Genomic DNA, 15,988 nt, shown 5'->3' on the forward strand with positions numbered 1-15,988 from the left:
ATACACTTACTAACAAAAATTTAGCCACAGTATTTTGCAACCTGCATATGTTTTCATAAACATTACATCTTTCCATGTAAATACTACATATATACCAGTATTTGTAATGACTTTATCCTATTCATTTTCATGAATATATTATGATCATACACCTCCTATATTTTAGGATATTTATATTGCATCTCATTTTTTTGACTCTTACAAACAACAACTCTAAGAAGTACAAATTTCTGTTTAATTTGTTTGCGTTTTTAAAAAGCTTTAATAGTCCAGTTACCATCCAGAAAAACTCACTAATTTAAATGTGTAATGCACAAGAATTCATTTTCCTTTACCAATACAAAAACTGATTTTAGCATTTGAAAAACTCTTTGTTATCTGATAAGAAAAAAGCAGAATAATATTGTTTTAATGTATGATTATTTAATTATAAGTTGAAAATATATTAATATTTGTCTTTACTTCTTTAGTAAAGTACCTGTTCATACCTTTTGCCTACTGGTATATTCATTTTTCTTATTGATTTATAAGCTCTCTTTATATATTAACACTATTAGGTCTTTAAAATATGTGCTGATTTTTTTTTTACTAGGTCATTTAACTTTAAACACTGTTTCTAAAAATTTTTGTCATAGGAAGCTTTAGGCTCTTATTTATCCAAATTTAGTAGTTTTTTCTATTGTTTTTTTCTCAGGTTAATGTTTAAACAATTACCCCCCCAGCCGTTAATGTTTAAACAATTACCCCCGTTGCTCACTTGGGAGAGTGTGGTGCTGATAACACCAAGGCTGCGGGTTCGGATCCCATATAGGGATGGCCGGTTAGCTCACTGGGTGAGTGTGGTGCTGACAACACCAAGTCAAGGGTGAAGATCCCCTTACCAGTCATCTTTAAAAAAATAAAATAAACAATTACCCCCCAAAACTGAAAATAAAAATTATTAAAGCACTATTATAGTTTTATTTTTTACATTTAAATATTTTAAATATAAAAAAATATTTAAACTATGAATAAAAGACCAGAATGTCTACCAGGGTGTGCAAAACATTAGAATAGAAATTTAAATATATATTTAAAACTAACTGACCTGGAATATATTTATTTATTTATACTCAAACAGGTAGGAAATGAAATTTATTTTCCCCAAATGGTTAGGTAGCTATTTATCCCAATATCAATCAATAAATATCAATTGTTTATCCACTGGTATGTAATACCACTTTTATGACTAGTAAAATTTTGTATAAACTTGATTTTGTTTCTGGAGCTTCATTTACTTACTCCTTGGATCTTTGTTGAGCAGACATGTATTATAGGCATTGTTTTAGGCACAAGGGATGTAGCACTTGAGTGAGATGGGCAAGATCCCTGCCTTTTGTGGCTTTTGTTCAAGCAGTAGGCACAGACTACGAAGCGGTGCAGTGTAGGAGGAGAGTGTCAGGATGGACAGGAGTCAGGAGCAGTGGTCAGGGCAGCCTCTGATAAGAACGATATCTGAGCAGACACCTGAAAGAAGCAAAGCAAATGTGAATAATACAAGGGAGTCCCGAAACACAAAGAGGAGTAAGCTTGTAAATGGCTGGGGGAAGAGGAACATATTCGAGGACCGGGCAGGGTCAGGTTTGGTGTTTGGGGGAAAGAGCAAACAAGTCAACGTGGCTGCACTAGACAGGTGAGCAGAAGTTCAGAGATGCAGACGGGGGTCTTTTGCAGACCATGGAGTGGAATTTAAATTCTGTTTTATGTTCAGTGAGAAGCTAATGAAGAATTTTTAGCCAGGGAGTGTGGTTCCCATTGCTTAAACGAGCACCTTTGTTGCCATGTAAAGAACTGACATTAGTGAGTCAAGGACAGGACCAGAAAGTCCAGTTAAGAAGCACTAGGAGTTGTGTAAGAAACTTAGGTGGGAGTTACGAAGATGGTGAGACAGGATCAGTTTTGAGCTACGCAGTTAAGTTAGAGCTTACAGGACTTCGTGATTTACTGGACGTATGGGAAAGGAAGGAATTTGGAGGCAGCGGAATAACTGGGTGAATCGTTGTGCCATTTACTGAGGTGGGGATGGAGGAAGATCCATCCAGTAAGGAACATCAAGTGTGGAACATGTTAAAGTTGAGGTTTTTACTATCTCCCCAAATGGCAATATTTCATAGGTGGTTGCATATATACAAGCCTGGACCTCAGGGGAATGTTCAGGGCTGGAAATACAAGTTTTGGGAGGGTCACCGGAATTCAGGTGGTATGCAGGGACTGAGGATGTCCTTGGGAAGGAGTGTAACTAGAGATGATAAGAGGACCCCAGGGAAGAGAAGGCGAATGTGGAGGGACGGCCAGTGAGGTAGGAGAGGATGGAGTGCCCTGAAACCAAGAGAAGAAAGTGTTTTGAGAAGGCAGGAAGCAGAAACGCTGTCAAAGCTGCCAAGGGACAAGTGCGATCAGAGCTGCAAAAGGTCCAGCAGGTGTGGGGAGCTGGGGTCACTGGCCACCACACTGAGGGCTACTGTAGGGGAGGAGCAGGCTCCTGTTGAAGAGGCGAAACAGTGAACACAGAAATAGGCATTTGAAGAACTGCTTGGAAAAATACGGAGAATCAAGGAGGGTGTTTTGTTTATTTTTGATGGGAACTAGTTTAGCATGTTTGCGCACTGATGAAATAACTCAGGAGAAAGAAAAGCTTAATCATGCCCATCAGAGGGGATAAAGGCAGGGACAAGAGGTAATAAGATTTGGACCCAGTCCGAGGGTTGAGCTATGGGGCAAGAACGGTCTTTTCATTTTTACTCCAAACCCTTCATCTGTCGCTCTAGCCTTGGGCTAAATCCACACCAACCTAATTCTAGAAACCTATGAAATATGTTACTCTATTTTTGTTTTTATTTTTGTCTTTTATGGAACATTTTAATACTTGATAAAACAAGAGACATCTGGCTAACTGCTGTGGATTGAATGTCCTCTCAAATCTCATTGAAGCTTGATCCCCACAGTCACAGTGTTGAGGGAGGGAAATTAGAGTATGGTACTTGAAAGGTGGGGCCTTTGGGAGATGATTGGATCACGAGGTCTCTATCCTTATGAGTGGTTTAAGCCATTCATGGATTAACAGTTTAATTGATTATCAGGTAGTAGACTGGGATATTATAAAGCGAGAAAGAAAGCACGTGGAAAATGCTCTTGCTCAGCTCTTACCATGTGCTATTCTGCACCACCTCAGGACTCTGCTAAGAGCCCCCACCAAGAAAAAGTCCCTGACCAGATGTGCCACCTGGACTTGGATTTCCCAGCCTCAAAAACTGTTAGAAATACATTCAGTTTCTTTATAAAATATACAGTTTCAGGTATTCTATTACAAGCAACAGAAGTGGACTAATACACTAACATTATTTTTTAATCCTTATTTTAACAATTTGTCTTGAGCATTTTAGCATATGGTTTTTTTTCCAGCAGACCGTCAAGTTTTTAGTATCAAGGTAATTTCATGTGAAGTGACAATACATTCATATGGTTCAAACTTCAAAAGTCACAAAGGCATATAATGAAAAATCTCCCTTTTGCTAGTGTCTCCCAAACACACGTTTTCCTCATCTGGAGGCTGACAATGTCACCATTTCTTGAATGTCCGTCCAGAAATATGCATATACCAACAAATATTGATATTTCTTTCTCTTTCCCCTTTTTACCTAATTAGTGGCACACAGTTCTGTCTGTAACTTTTTTCACTTAAAATATGTCGGAAATTTATTAATAGCAGTAACTAAGGAGCATTCTCATTTTTAAGAACAACAACAAAAAATCTGATAAGGAAAAAGTCTATATGAGGAAGGCCACAAAAGAGAAACATAAGAACTCAAGTAAGAAATGGCAAAACAAAAAAACAAAAGGAAAGGGAAAAATCATACAAAAAATGGAAATTAAAAATGTAAAAGGATTAGAGAGATGAATGATATCCAAGAGTATAAAGGGAAAAAGTACACATGGTTAGAATTGCCCAACTATAACAACATTAATAATAATAAAAATAATAATCATAGAATAGAAGATATATTTGCATAGAAAATAAAATAAAAAATTTTCCTGACATAGAAGATGCAGTTTAAATGAAAAAAATTTTTAAAAAGGTATAAAGCATGCAATATGCCTGAGAAACTGATTAGAATTATCAACAAAGATACATTTCCTAGTAAAGTTGTCTGACCATAAACACAAAGATAAAGACTCCCTGGGGAAGGTAAGCAAAAAGACCAGCCTGGCTTCTGTTTTCTTCACAGCAGTATTCAAAATCCAGAAGTCGGTGGAACAGTGACTCCAAGATTAAAAAGCAAACAAATGGTAACAACAACAACAAAAAAACAGTGACCCATGGATTTTTATCCAACAAAGCTGTCCTTCAAATACAAAGTTTCCGGAGTCCTGAAATAGCATGAATTCAGGGACCACGACTCTATGACATGTTCCCAAGGAACTCTCAGCACATGAACTTCAGCCAACCAAAACCACAACAAAAGTCCTGACTCGGAGGTGGATGTGGTGATTAAGGTTGAAGAGAAGAATGCCAATGTCATATGCTGATGATACAGAGATGCCACACTGGCAGACCCGGGAGGGGAAGGAAAGGGGAGGTAGAGTCAATCCACCCATTGCTGGAAGTCAAACCATGTGCTTTAGAGCTGACACATGGAACAACAGAGGTGCTAATGCAATGCACTGCTCTGACGTAAATACTGAGAAAGGCAGTATTATTGATGAAAACCAGGTTATAGAAGAAAGAGAGGGAGAGGAAAGATTCTAATGTCATCACTGCCATCTAAAAAATAAAACAGTAAAGTATGTGTGATATCATAGTTATACAAGTAGCCAATAAAATAAAAATACACACCTTAAATATGACTGTACACAAAAAGCAAAGAAAACACCATAAAAGACTTTCTAAAAATAACCTAAAAACTGAAATACAACATAAAATAATGTGACAGAACTAATACCAAGCATAGCTGGTAATCATTAAAGGAAAATAGAATTAACTCACTTACTAAAAAGATCTTCAGATCTGACTGCAAAGCAAAATCCAACTCTACACTAGGCACAAGAGACATGCCCCATAAAAATGATTAAGTTCAGATGAAAACTAAAAGATGAGCAAGCTACAATTAGGCAAATGTAAACAAAAAGAAAGCTTTGGTCCTGATATTAAAATCAGATCAAGTAGAATTCTGACCCCGAACCACTAAATGTGGCATGAAGGGCACTTTCTAAAGCACTAAATACTCCAGCAGCAATATTCACAGAGATTCCAGGAGGCACAAGGAGAACAGACACAGTCACTAGCAGGAAGAGATCTTGATTCACCTCTAAGCCTGTAACAAATCCACAGGACAAGAGGGTAAGCGTGGACAGTCAAAACACACAGTGACACCAATAGACAGGAAAAATATGTTGGGTCTTATGCAGGATGAAGGACTGATCCTCCTCATGCAATTGAGCACCCAGAAATTGAAGGCGAAAACAAAAACTTAATGAAAAAGAAAGAAAGAAAGAAAAAAAAAACGCAAAAGTTAAAGACTGCTCACAGAAAATGCAAAAAACCCTTAAACATGAGAAAACGCTCAACCTCACCCATAATAGAAAAAAGTTATTAAAACTATACTGAGATACACAATGTCTTACTAATCAGCTTAGCAAAAATCCCCAAGTTTTACAACATACTGTGCAGGAGAGGCTATGGGCAGGGTGACACTCTCCTTTAGCTGGTAGGGTTGCAAAGAAGTGCTCCAAATGGCAGAGGCAACTTGGCAAACCCCCAGGTTTCAGGGTTGCCTGAAGTATAATCAGCAAGTCCCTGCAGGTCACAGGGCACAGCAAGAACTTCCTTGAAGGAAAGAAAAACAAGAAGGATATGCAGTTAGCCTTGTGAGATTTAGCAAATACAAATACAGGTTTCCCAGTTAAATTTGAATTTCAGATAAACAACATATTTTTTGGTATAAGTATGTCCCACGCATTAAGTATGTTCAATGAAATATTTGTGACATACTTATCCTAAAAAAAAAAAAAAATCATTGTCTATCTGAAATTCAAGTTGACTGAGTATCCTGTTTTTTATGTGGCAATGCTATATATAGCTAAACATCTGGAATGGCCAAGAAGTTATCAAGCAAAAGGCATTCTTGATACATACAGCTGGATTTTAAGAACCCCGTCATTTAGCAACTGCATTTATTTTTTGGAAGACATGTCACTGTGAAAGTGCCCAGAAATTGAAGGCGAAAACAAAACTGTCTGCTCCCAGCAGTTCCTTGAGAAAAGTTCGCAAACGAAGTGTTTCTTCCTCCCTGGTCTTTCTTCATGTTAGTGGGTGTATCTCTGTAAATTGTCTGTCATGTGTGTCTCCACCTTCTGTAAATACTGTGGCCATAGCTGTTTCACTGTAATTGAGCTCTGACTCAGTGACACCCTGGAAGAGAAACAGTTATTGTTTTGGCCAGTGAGATTGTCACTCACAGTCACGTTGGAGTGGGAGAAAATAGCTGCTTCAGGGTAATCGATCATCACTCATGTCAAGATCTGCACATGCTTTTTCCACAGTTCCCACAAAACCAGGAAGAGCAGGATGGTTTTTGTTTTGCTTTTTTTTTTCTTTTTGAAATCTGGTGTTAAGGAGTCTGATCTAGTGGCTAGTGGTGGCGTTTTTCAAAAAGTTCCCCTTATGCATCCGTTTGGGCAAGAAGTAAAGCAAACTCTACCCTAACTAGTGCACTCTTTGCAACTGCAGTGAACAAACACTATCTTCTCTGTGTTGTATGAAAATAATCACATATACATATTTTTTTTTAAAAAAAAAGAATTCACTGACTTATTAAGGCATGGTAAGGCAGACTTTATTCAGGATGATCTCGATAGGTGTAGGGACCACTGCAATGGAGTTTTGCAGTATGGGACATAGGCTGGGATCAACCTCAAATATGGAAAAGAAAAATGAAAATGTATAGCCAAGGAGCAGGGTAGAGATCAGTGGGTATAAAATTACTAATAGGAATCATTAGGGTACAGGAAAATTCTGGCTAAACTGACCAAACGGGATTCTTGCTGAAAGCAGGACTGGGTGATGAGACACCACCTGGGGGACGGCAGAGGATGAGGAAGCTGGTTAGATAGCTAGGGTGGTCAGAGACTGAGGGTGGGGGCCTTCTGGATAACCTGACTCAGCAGGATTCTTGCTAAAATTGGACAATGCAGAAAAGAACACAGAAGCACAAAAGTCAGGACCCAGTTGAGAAGAGAATTCAGAGGAGCCTGACTAGAGTCTTAGTCAAGGAGAGAATCTTTGTCAACACACCTGTGCATCCTCATAAAAGCAGGCTCTTTCTGGTCTGTGTGCCAGGTGACTTCATTTTGATCAGTGCTCTCGCTTTTCAAGGGAGGCCCCCTACCACTTCCTTTCCACTAACTCCTTTACAAGTCCTGAAATGCATCCCCATCCCTGTGCTGATAATGTTTCTAAATGTTGTTTTCAAGTGAAGCTTTGCAGTCTGTAAAAGTGGCACTGCTTTTCAAATCAGGCTACGTAATCCTCCCGATAACCTGTCCCTGCTTACCTGACACCCGTGGTGCTCTGCTCCCCTGCAGCCATCCTGGATCTTTTATAACCAAGGTTCTGCCCCAAATCCCAGAGGAACACCATTTGCTCATTATGAATGGCTGTTGCTCTGGGGACACTTTCTGGTGGAAACATCAGAACACTCCTTCCTGTGTCCCTTTTACAAAGTGAACAAACATTCTCAGAAGCCTCCAGCAGAATTTCCCTCATATCTCATTGGGCAGAATTGTGTCACATGATCACTGCTAAACCAATCAGTGGCAAAGGGACCAGAGTGATACGATTGCCTTCAGTCTGTCAGTGTGATGGATTTATCCCACTGGTTTCAGAAGAGACCAAAACAACATGGCCTCATGATACTTGAATAACATCTGTAACCTGCGGCTGTGAGTGTGGAAGGAGGCTTTGAGGAGGCGGTTGGCAGCACTGTGACAAGTCTTGTCCTAACTGTCCTTGTTTATTCTCAGTTCCACATAGTGTTTTTGGTATTATGTTTTTCCTTTTGCATTTGCACAGCACTGATGCTGTTGATATAAATTCAGAATGCACAGCAAAAATGGGACTGGAGTGCCCATATTTCTTTGGTGAGGTGTTGCTAGCCCATGGACTAATTGTAAAGTGTGTTTATATTGAGACTGTCCAACTCATGCCTCCTTCTCAGTGTTGGGATACATGCGAACCCAGTGACAAAGTGGTCCCACACCAGATGCCATTGAATCATGTGTATATGTACAGCAAAATAAAGCTGTGGGACACAGATTCACCTGTCAATGGTTTGTTTGGAAATAGTCTGGTAGAGGAGCAGAGCAGGGAGAAAGAGAAAAGAAAGCAGCTGATAATGGTAAATTATCAAGCCGCTATCATTGCAGACAACTGCACCCTAATACTGCAAGAAAAGCTGGGAAACCATGCAGAACTTACCTGGAGTCATCCCCACGAGGAGCCAGGGACTGGGGCAGGGGGCACTCAGTCAAGTGAGAGCCTGGTGCTGAGTATGTCTGTGGAACTGGGCAGTTCACCCTGCAGAGGGGCAGATGGCACACACTTAGATGCATTAGGAAGTCACTCGGGACAGGATGGGTAAGTCTGGACAGGTATGGAGATCTAGAGTGTGGAGGCCACTGAAAGCCACATTGAGAAGCTTGGATTCAAAGTGACAGATGCTTGGGTGCCATTGATGGTTTCATAAATGAGAAATGAAGTCTTGGGCTCAGAAAGAGACTAAGAGCATGCAGAGCAAGATAAATGGGAAAAAGAGTTTGAAGAAAGAATGAATAGGACCAGGGACAGACTCAGGTGAGCAGGCAGGTGAACAGGCAGTCACACAGCCCCTTGGGCTCGCAGAGGCCAGCATGTTGCCCAGCACTTGGCTGTCCCCTCTTGAAGTCCTTAATCTTATCATTGAGTGTGTCTTCTGTAAGTGAAGTTTGATGAGAGATGGAGAACACTGCGAGGTGGGGGCTTGGAGCCTCAGCTCGTGTGCAGCGTCGCCTTCACCTCCCCCTGCTGCAGCTGGCAGTGCTGCAAGCCTAAGGCTGGTGACAGATCGAGCCCCCTCCAGGTACCTACACAAACACTCTCAGGTCACGCATAGGTGTGGGTTGGGCAGCAGCACCAGTGGGAAGGAGATCTGCATGGCTCTACTTCCCTGCCCTCAGCCAAGGGGGCGGGGGCAGAGGGGGGCAGTCTCTGGGTGCCTTTGAAGGTCTGCACTTGCCTGCCAGTACCCTCCTGTAAGAGGAAGTGCAACATCAAATAGCAAATAAAACCCACCACTGTAGCTTGAGAAAGAGACCACTGAAGAAACAAAAGATCTATACATTTTCGTATCTTTAACAGTAACTTTTTTCTTGCTTTTTGAACAAAAGCCCCATGTTTTCTTTTTGCATTTGGTTCTGCAAATTATGAAGCCAGTTCTGGATAGGACTGGCCACCTGTGGGAGTAAAAGAGTGACAAGCCAAGGCCATGCTGAGGTCTCAGTGGTGGACGACTGGGGGACATCTGAGAAAACTCAACATGCTTATGGAGAGAAGACAGGTGTGGGCTCAGAGGTCAGACTGCCTGGGCTCAAGTGGCAGTTCTGTCACTTTGCAGCTGCCTGTGTCCTTCCTAAACAAGTGACTGCATCGTGACTGGCTTCATTTTCTTGCTCTGTAAAATGGAGGACAACTAATGAGTAAGTGCAACCTGTCTCCTATTGGGTGTGAGGACCCACAGACAATGCTGAGCTCCATATGTACCATGTGGCAAATTGGTATCGCTACTGGCCACCTTAGAGATGTCATTTCAACAGGAGCTTCTGCCTTCTGAGTCATTCAGTATGTCTGGTTAGAGTTTTCTGGTAATATCTTTCACATAGGACTTCAATTTGGCCAGGCTGGACCCTCCTACCCTATCCTCCACCCCACCCCTCCTGACTGCTTTCTGTTCTGATGGACACACCAGCTCTGCTTCTGATGCTTAAGAGCCTTAGATCCTGAGCTGTTCTAAAGGAGGTTGAGACAGAGGCTTTCACAGGGAAGGGGGTGGGTCTGAGCAGACTACTCAAAAGACGTCCGAAGGAAACACCAAGACTAGCATTGTTGTAAGTATGGAGGGCAACTGAGGCAAAGAAATGGCATCCAACACTTGGCAGTAAATGGTAGCTATGCCTACTGCTTCTAGTAATAGGAAGAACTAGAATGGGAGTTTTAGATTAGATGGGTTTCTGCTTCAGTCTGTCCTAGGCAACCGTATGCGGCACAATAACTTCCTCTGAGACAAATGTTGGCTGTAAAATTCAACCTAGAATCTCCAGTGTTTTGATCCATACAATTATAGGAGGAAACAAAAGTGTAGCTCTGCAGAGGACCTGTCAGCACATCAGGTGCAGCCCTTCATCCTGCAGGTGAGGAGAGCAAGAGCTAAAGAGTATAACGTCTTACTCAACGTCAAACAGAAGCTCATCGGGACCCTCCAGCTAGAAGTCAACACTATTTTCATTACACATTACATGAAACATGTATTTGTAGAGGGTGTTGTGATGATTTTTCAACATACCTGCACATTCTCTGAATTCCTCCCATCGAGAGATGGAGTCTAAGTCTCTTCCTCTTAAATCGGTGCCAACTGTCGTGACTTCACCAGTAACCAACAGAACATTGCACAGCTTCTGAAGCTACGTGAGCAAAGGCTCTATAGCTTCTTTATTCTCTTGAGTCACTCGCATTTGGAGAACTGACTGCTGCCAGAAGGCCATGTTGTGAGGAAGCCCAGGCCACATGAAAAGCCCACGTGTAGGTGACACAGTCGATAGCCTCAGCTGAGGTCCCAGGCAACAGCCAGCCTCAACATCAGACATATGGGTGAAGACACTGCCAAAAAATGCCAGCCTGTGGTCACTGAGTCACGCTCCTCTTTGCATTCTGCCTTCGAGTCTTCTCAGCTGAGCCCCCAGACACAAGAAGCAGAAATAAGCCACTCCCCCATGACCTGTCGGGATTCCTGACCAACAGAATTTTTGAGCATAAAATGGTTGTTTTGTGCCACTGAGTTTTAGGCTGATTTCTTATGCAGCAGCAGGAACAGAAACAATATTTTTTTTCCTTCTACTATGAACTTCTAGATGGGGAGCAAAAAAGAAAAATGTATTCCTAGTCTATTTTACATTCACTCAAGACTAACTGAAGCCAAAGTACTGTATTTGATCTGAAAAGAAAAAGGAAATAAAACCTGATTCTGACTTTTAACTTTCTGCAGCACAAATTCTTTGAGGATCACATGTACGGCAATCTCAAGAGGTTTTTCTTTTTCAAATGTCATGAGATTTTTAGAAGATGATAAACACTTGCTTAGTGGTACAGTTCCCAAGCAAATATCTAGGCAATTAATCAAACATACACAACATTTTGTGTGTGTGTGGAGAAAATATTTTTGGTTAAAAAATACAAATACAAAAAATACTTTACATATGAAAAAAGTACAAACACTTTAAAAAGTATTTGAAAATAAAAGTAAACAAGGGCCTTCTCTGCTCTAAAGTACAATACAGCTCATTTACTTTCCTAATGTAAACATCACTCTTTTTTTGTCGAACGCTCATAATCCAAATAAACAGCAAAGTGGGACGAGGGCCCGTGTTGGTCTGACGTGTTCTCAGCAGCCATGGAGCTTGCCTGATGACAGTCCCGCAAGACAGGAGGACACATTCAGAAACACGAAAACCAGAGCATTGCATTAAGTGGCTTTATTAATTTCCCAGGGCTGCTGTGACAGATTACCTCAAACTTGGAAGCTTAAGACAACAGAAGTTTATTGTCTCACAGTTATGGAGGTGAGAAATCTGAAATCAAGGTGTGGACAGGGTCATGGTCCATTTGAAAGCTGTAGGATAGGATCCTTCCTTGCCTTTTCCAGATTCTGGCAGTTTTTAGCATTCCTTGGTATTCCTTGGCTCATAGCTGCGTCACTCTAATCTCCGCCTCAGTCTTTACATGGCATTCGCCTGTGTGTGTGTGTCTGGGCCTCCTATCCTCTTCTTATAAGGGTACCTGTCATGTTAGATTAAGGGTCCTCCTACTCAGGGATGACCTCATCTTAACTTGATCAGATCTGAAAAGACCCTGTTTCCATATAAGGTCACATTCACAGGTACCGCAAATTAGAATGTCAGCATATCTTTTTGGGAGACCCAATTCAACCCACAGCAATGTCCTAAACAAAGAGGCTGTGGTTGTTGGGAGGAAATGATAATTAATTGCAGGCCGTTCCTTCTGCTACTTCATGTGTAGTCCGAAGGATCTGGATTTAGATACTGACCAGCTGTGAGGCTGTGCAAGAGTTGTTTTACTGTCCAGGCTCAGAGCACACATCGGTAAGTGGGACATAGACCGCAGCATCAGGATTACCCCATGAGAAATGCTAAAATTCAGCCCCACCCAGCCAACGGAGCCAGAATTTGCATTTTATTTTATCAGATCTCTAGAGGATTTGGCACACACAAAAGTTTGAGGAGCACTTAGCATTGTCCTTGGGGCATAATGATTTGTCAATAAATGCTAATTCTCTGAACTCATAAACATCACAAAAGCACTTAAATAAAAAGTTGAGTTTACATTTTATTTAATAACTATGCACTGAAATGAAAGTGAGAAGAGAGGAAAGTAGGCCATTCTCAAACTAAGTTCCTTCTCCAAAAAGAAACTAACAAGCAACAGGCTGGTAGTGAGGCACTAACTTTGGGGATTCTTTTGAATATCTCAGCTTTCTTTTTTATTTAAGGAAAGATAGCTCAGATCAAATGGGGTAAAGAAATCCAGAGGGGGGAGACAACTCAGATGCATTATTTTAATGATTGTGGTACCTGAAAAAAAAAAAGGTGAGTTCAGAGATTATTAGTGTGTAATTCTTGTGGCAATTAAAAAAACATATTTAAATGTAAAAACACAAAAACCAAAAGCTTGGAAGTCTCCTCCTCTAAGAACAACAAAAACAAGCTGAAGAAACTGAAAATCAATGACCTGTCTTATATCTATCATAGAATTGAGGTCATAGGATAAACCACCACCATGAAAACTGAAGACACAGGTGAATACAGAGAACACAGATCCACTTACCTGAGGCAGAAGCGCTGGAGCCAGTGACAGGTAGGAACACTAACTGGTACCTGTGACAAGTTGCTGGCATCCTGAAGATGGACTACTGTGAGCTGAAAAATTCCTGGGGGCCAAGTATAAGGGGAAAAAGCCACATTTTCTTAGGTTTTACCTCCAGGACCCCCACAGGTCCTGAGGGTGCAAATAGAAGAGAAATCCCCTGGTGTTTGGCCATGGGGAGAGGAAAAGTTACCATTTTGGAACAAATCCAGAGCATTCTTCACAGCAAACACAACCCGTCAAGAGAGAAGACTACTAGAGCCTTATGCAATTTGGGGGAAAGGAAATTACCCAACTCCAGTCCCCTTTAGCCAGCCTGTCTTACCTGAGGGGGAAGAAAAAATCTAAGAAACACTGGTGAAGGGCACATCCCAGGGGCACAGGCTCACTAAAACACTGAGACCTGACTATAAGGTAACGGAATGATTCCCAGCCCCCATGCCTTACCACTAAATCAACAGGACTCCTGTATAACAATGGGGGATTACAGCTAAAAGAACTGCAAGGACCAGGCTTGACTTACGAAGGAGTCCCTAGGGAAACCCACAAACAAGAATACTAGAGGACATTGAAGCCTCTAACACCTGCAGCTACAGCAAATAGGAAAGACAGCCTAACTCCCAGCCAGATAAACATAAAACTTCACACCAAAGGCCCATCTACCTCAGTTCCTATTACCCAATATATCAAGTCTGGTCTTTAACAGGAAATTACAGGCAAGCTATAAGGCAGTAAAAAGCATTTGAAGAGACAACACAAGCATCAGAACCAGAGTCAGCTATGGCAGAAATTTTGGCATTATCATATTGGGAATTTTAAACAATTATGATTAAAATGCTAAGGACTCTAGTGAAAAAAGTGGACAACATGCAAGATCAGATAGGTAATGTAACCAGAGAGATGAAGATTCTAAGAAAGAATCAAAGGAAATCTCAGAAGTCAAAAATATTTCTATAACATTTCTGTAGCAGAAATGAGAAATGTTTCTGATAGGCTCATCAGTAGACTAGACACAGCCAAAGAAGGAGTCAGTGAGTCTGAAGATATATCAACAGAAACTTCCTAAACTGAAATACAATGGAAAAAAAAAAAAAAAAAAGTAGAACAGAATATTCAAGAACTGTGGGACAATTACATAAGGCTAATGAAATATGCCAATAAAAATACTGGAAAGAAAAGATGGAGAGTAGAATAGAAGAAATATTTAAATAATAGTGGCTGAGAATTTTCCAAAATTATTAACAAAAATCTAAACACAGATTAAGGAAGCTTAGAGAACACCAACCAGGATAAATACCAAAAAATCTACACCTAGGCATATGATACTCAAACTGCAGAAAAGCAAAGACAAAGAAAATCTTGAAAGAAGCCAAAGGCGGGGAAGACACCTCACTCATAGAGGAACAAGGATAAGCATTACATCAGACTTCTTGTCAGTAATCAGCAAGCAAGAAAAGTGGAGTAAAATATTCAAAGCTTTGAATGAAAAAAACTACCAACCTAGAATTTTGTATCAGCAAAATTACCTTTCAAGTGATAAAGAACAAATTTTCTCAGATAAACTGAAGGAATTTGTCTCCAGTAGACCTGCTTTGCAAGAAATGTTGAAAGAAGTTCTTCACAGAGAAGGAAAAAGGTATAGGTCAGATCTACATAAAGAGAGGAAGAGAGTCAGACAAGGAATAAATGGAGATTCTTAGGTTGTCCTTAGAAGTCCTTGCTGTTGACAGTTGTATTAGTCCATTTCCATTGCTTTTAAACAAACTATCTGAAACTGGTTGATTTATAAAGAAAAACGACATTTATTGCGTACAGTTTCTGAGGCTGGGAAGTTCCAAAGTCCATCTGGTGGTGGTGACAGCGACCCAGAGGTCTCACGTTGCAAGACGGTGGAAGCAGAGAGTGCAGAGCGAGAGAAAGACAGGCTCTCTTCTTTTAAAGCCCTCAGAACCACACCCTGACCACCATTTTTAATCCATCCACTACAGCACGGTCCCAAGGCTCCGTCTTTCAGTTACCAAAATAGGACTTCCTACCTTCTTAACAGCCACAGTGAGGACTAAGTTTCTAATATATAAAACGTGGGAGACAATTCAAGCTTCAGTGAGTTTTGGTAGGACATAATTCAATCCACTACAACAGTTGTTAAGTTTTCCCTTAGCCCTCTTGCTCCTGGAAAACAAAGGTTAAAAAATCTCCTACCCTTTGTGTTCAGAGAAACGACTTGCTTCAAAGAACACCCTTCCTCACAACTTAAATCAGACCTGTGGAAGCCCCCCTTATTTATCTGTGACAAGGCCAGACAAGAGACCTCCAAATTCTTATTGTTTGCCTCATAAGTTAGCAGAACTATTTTGATATTTTTGATACTACTTATCCAAGAAAACAGTGTGTGTTTTCCATTTATTCAGGCCTTGTTTCTGTCTTTCAGCAAAGGTTTATCATAAAGATTTTGTAAATTGTTAAAGTTTATTCCTAGGTATTTTATGGTTTTGTTGCCATTGTGGAGAAAATTTAATTATTTCATTTTGAATAGATTATTGCTTGTGCAAAAGAAAGATTCTAATTTTTCTTCTGCTTCCCTATCTTGAGTTAAGCCTTTTACTGAACTCAGTTTTAAAACTGAGGGACCTAGATTTTCAAGGTCACATATCATCTGCAAATAATAATGCAGGCTTTTTTGGAGGAGCTTGACAGGAACACAGTTTGTCGCACCTTACAGGAACATACGTGAGGCTTCCTGGTTATGTGAAGAGCTTTGTA

Source organism: Cynocephalus volans, chromosome 7 (genome assembly GCF_027409185.1).
Source record: "Cynocephalus volans isolate mCynVol1 chromosome 7, mCynVol1.pri, whole genome shotgun sequence".
Classification (NCBI taxonomy): Eukaryota; Metazoa; Chordata; class Mammalia; order Dermoptera; family Cynocephalidae; genus Cynocephalus; species Cynocephalus volans.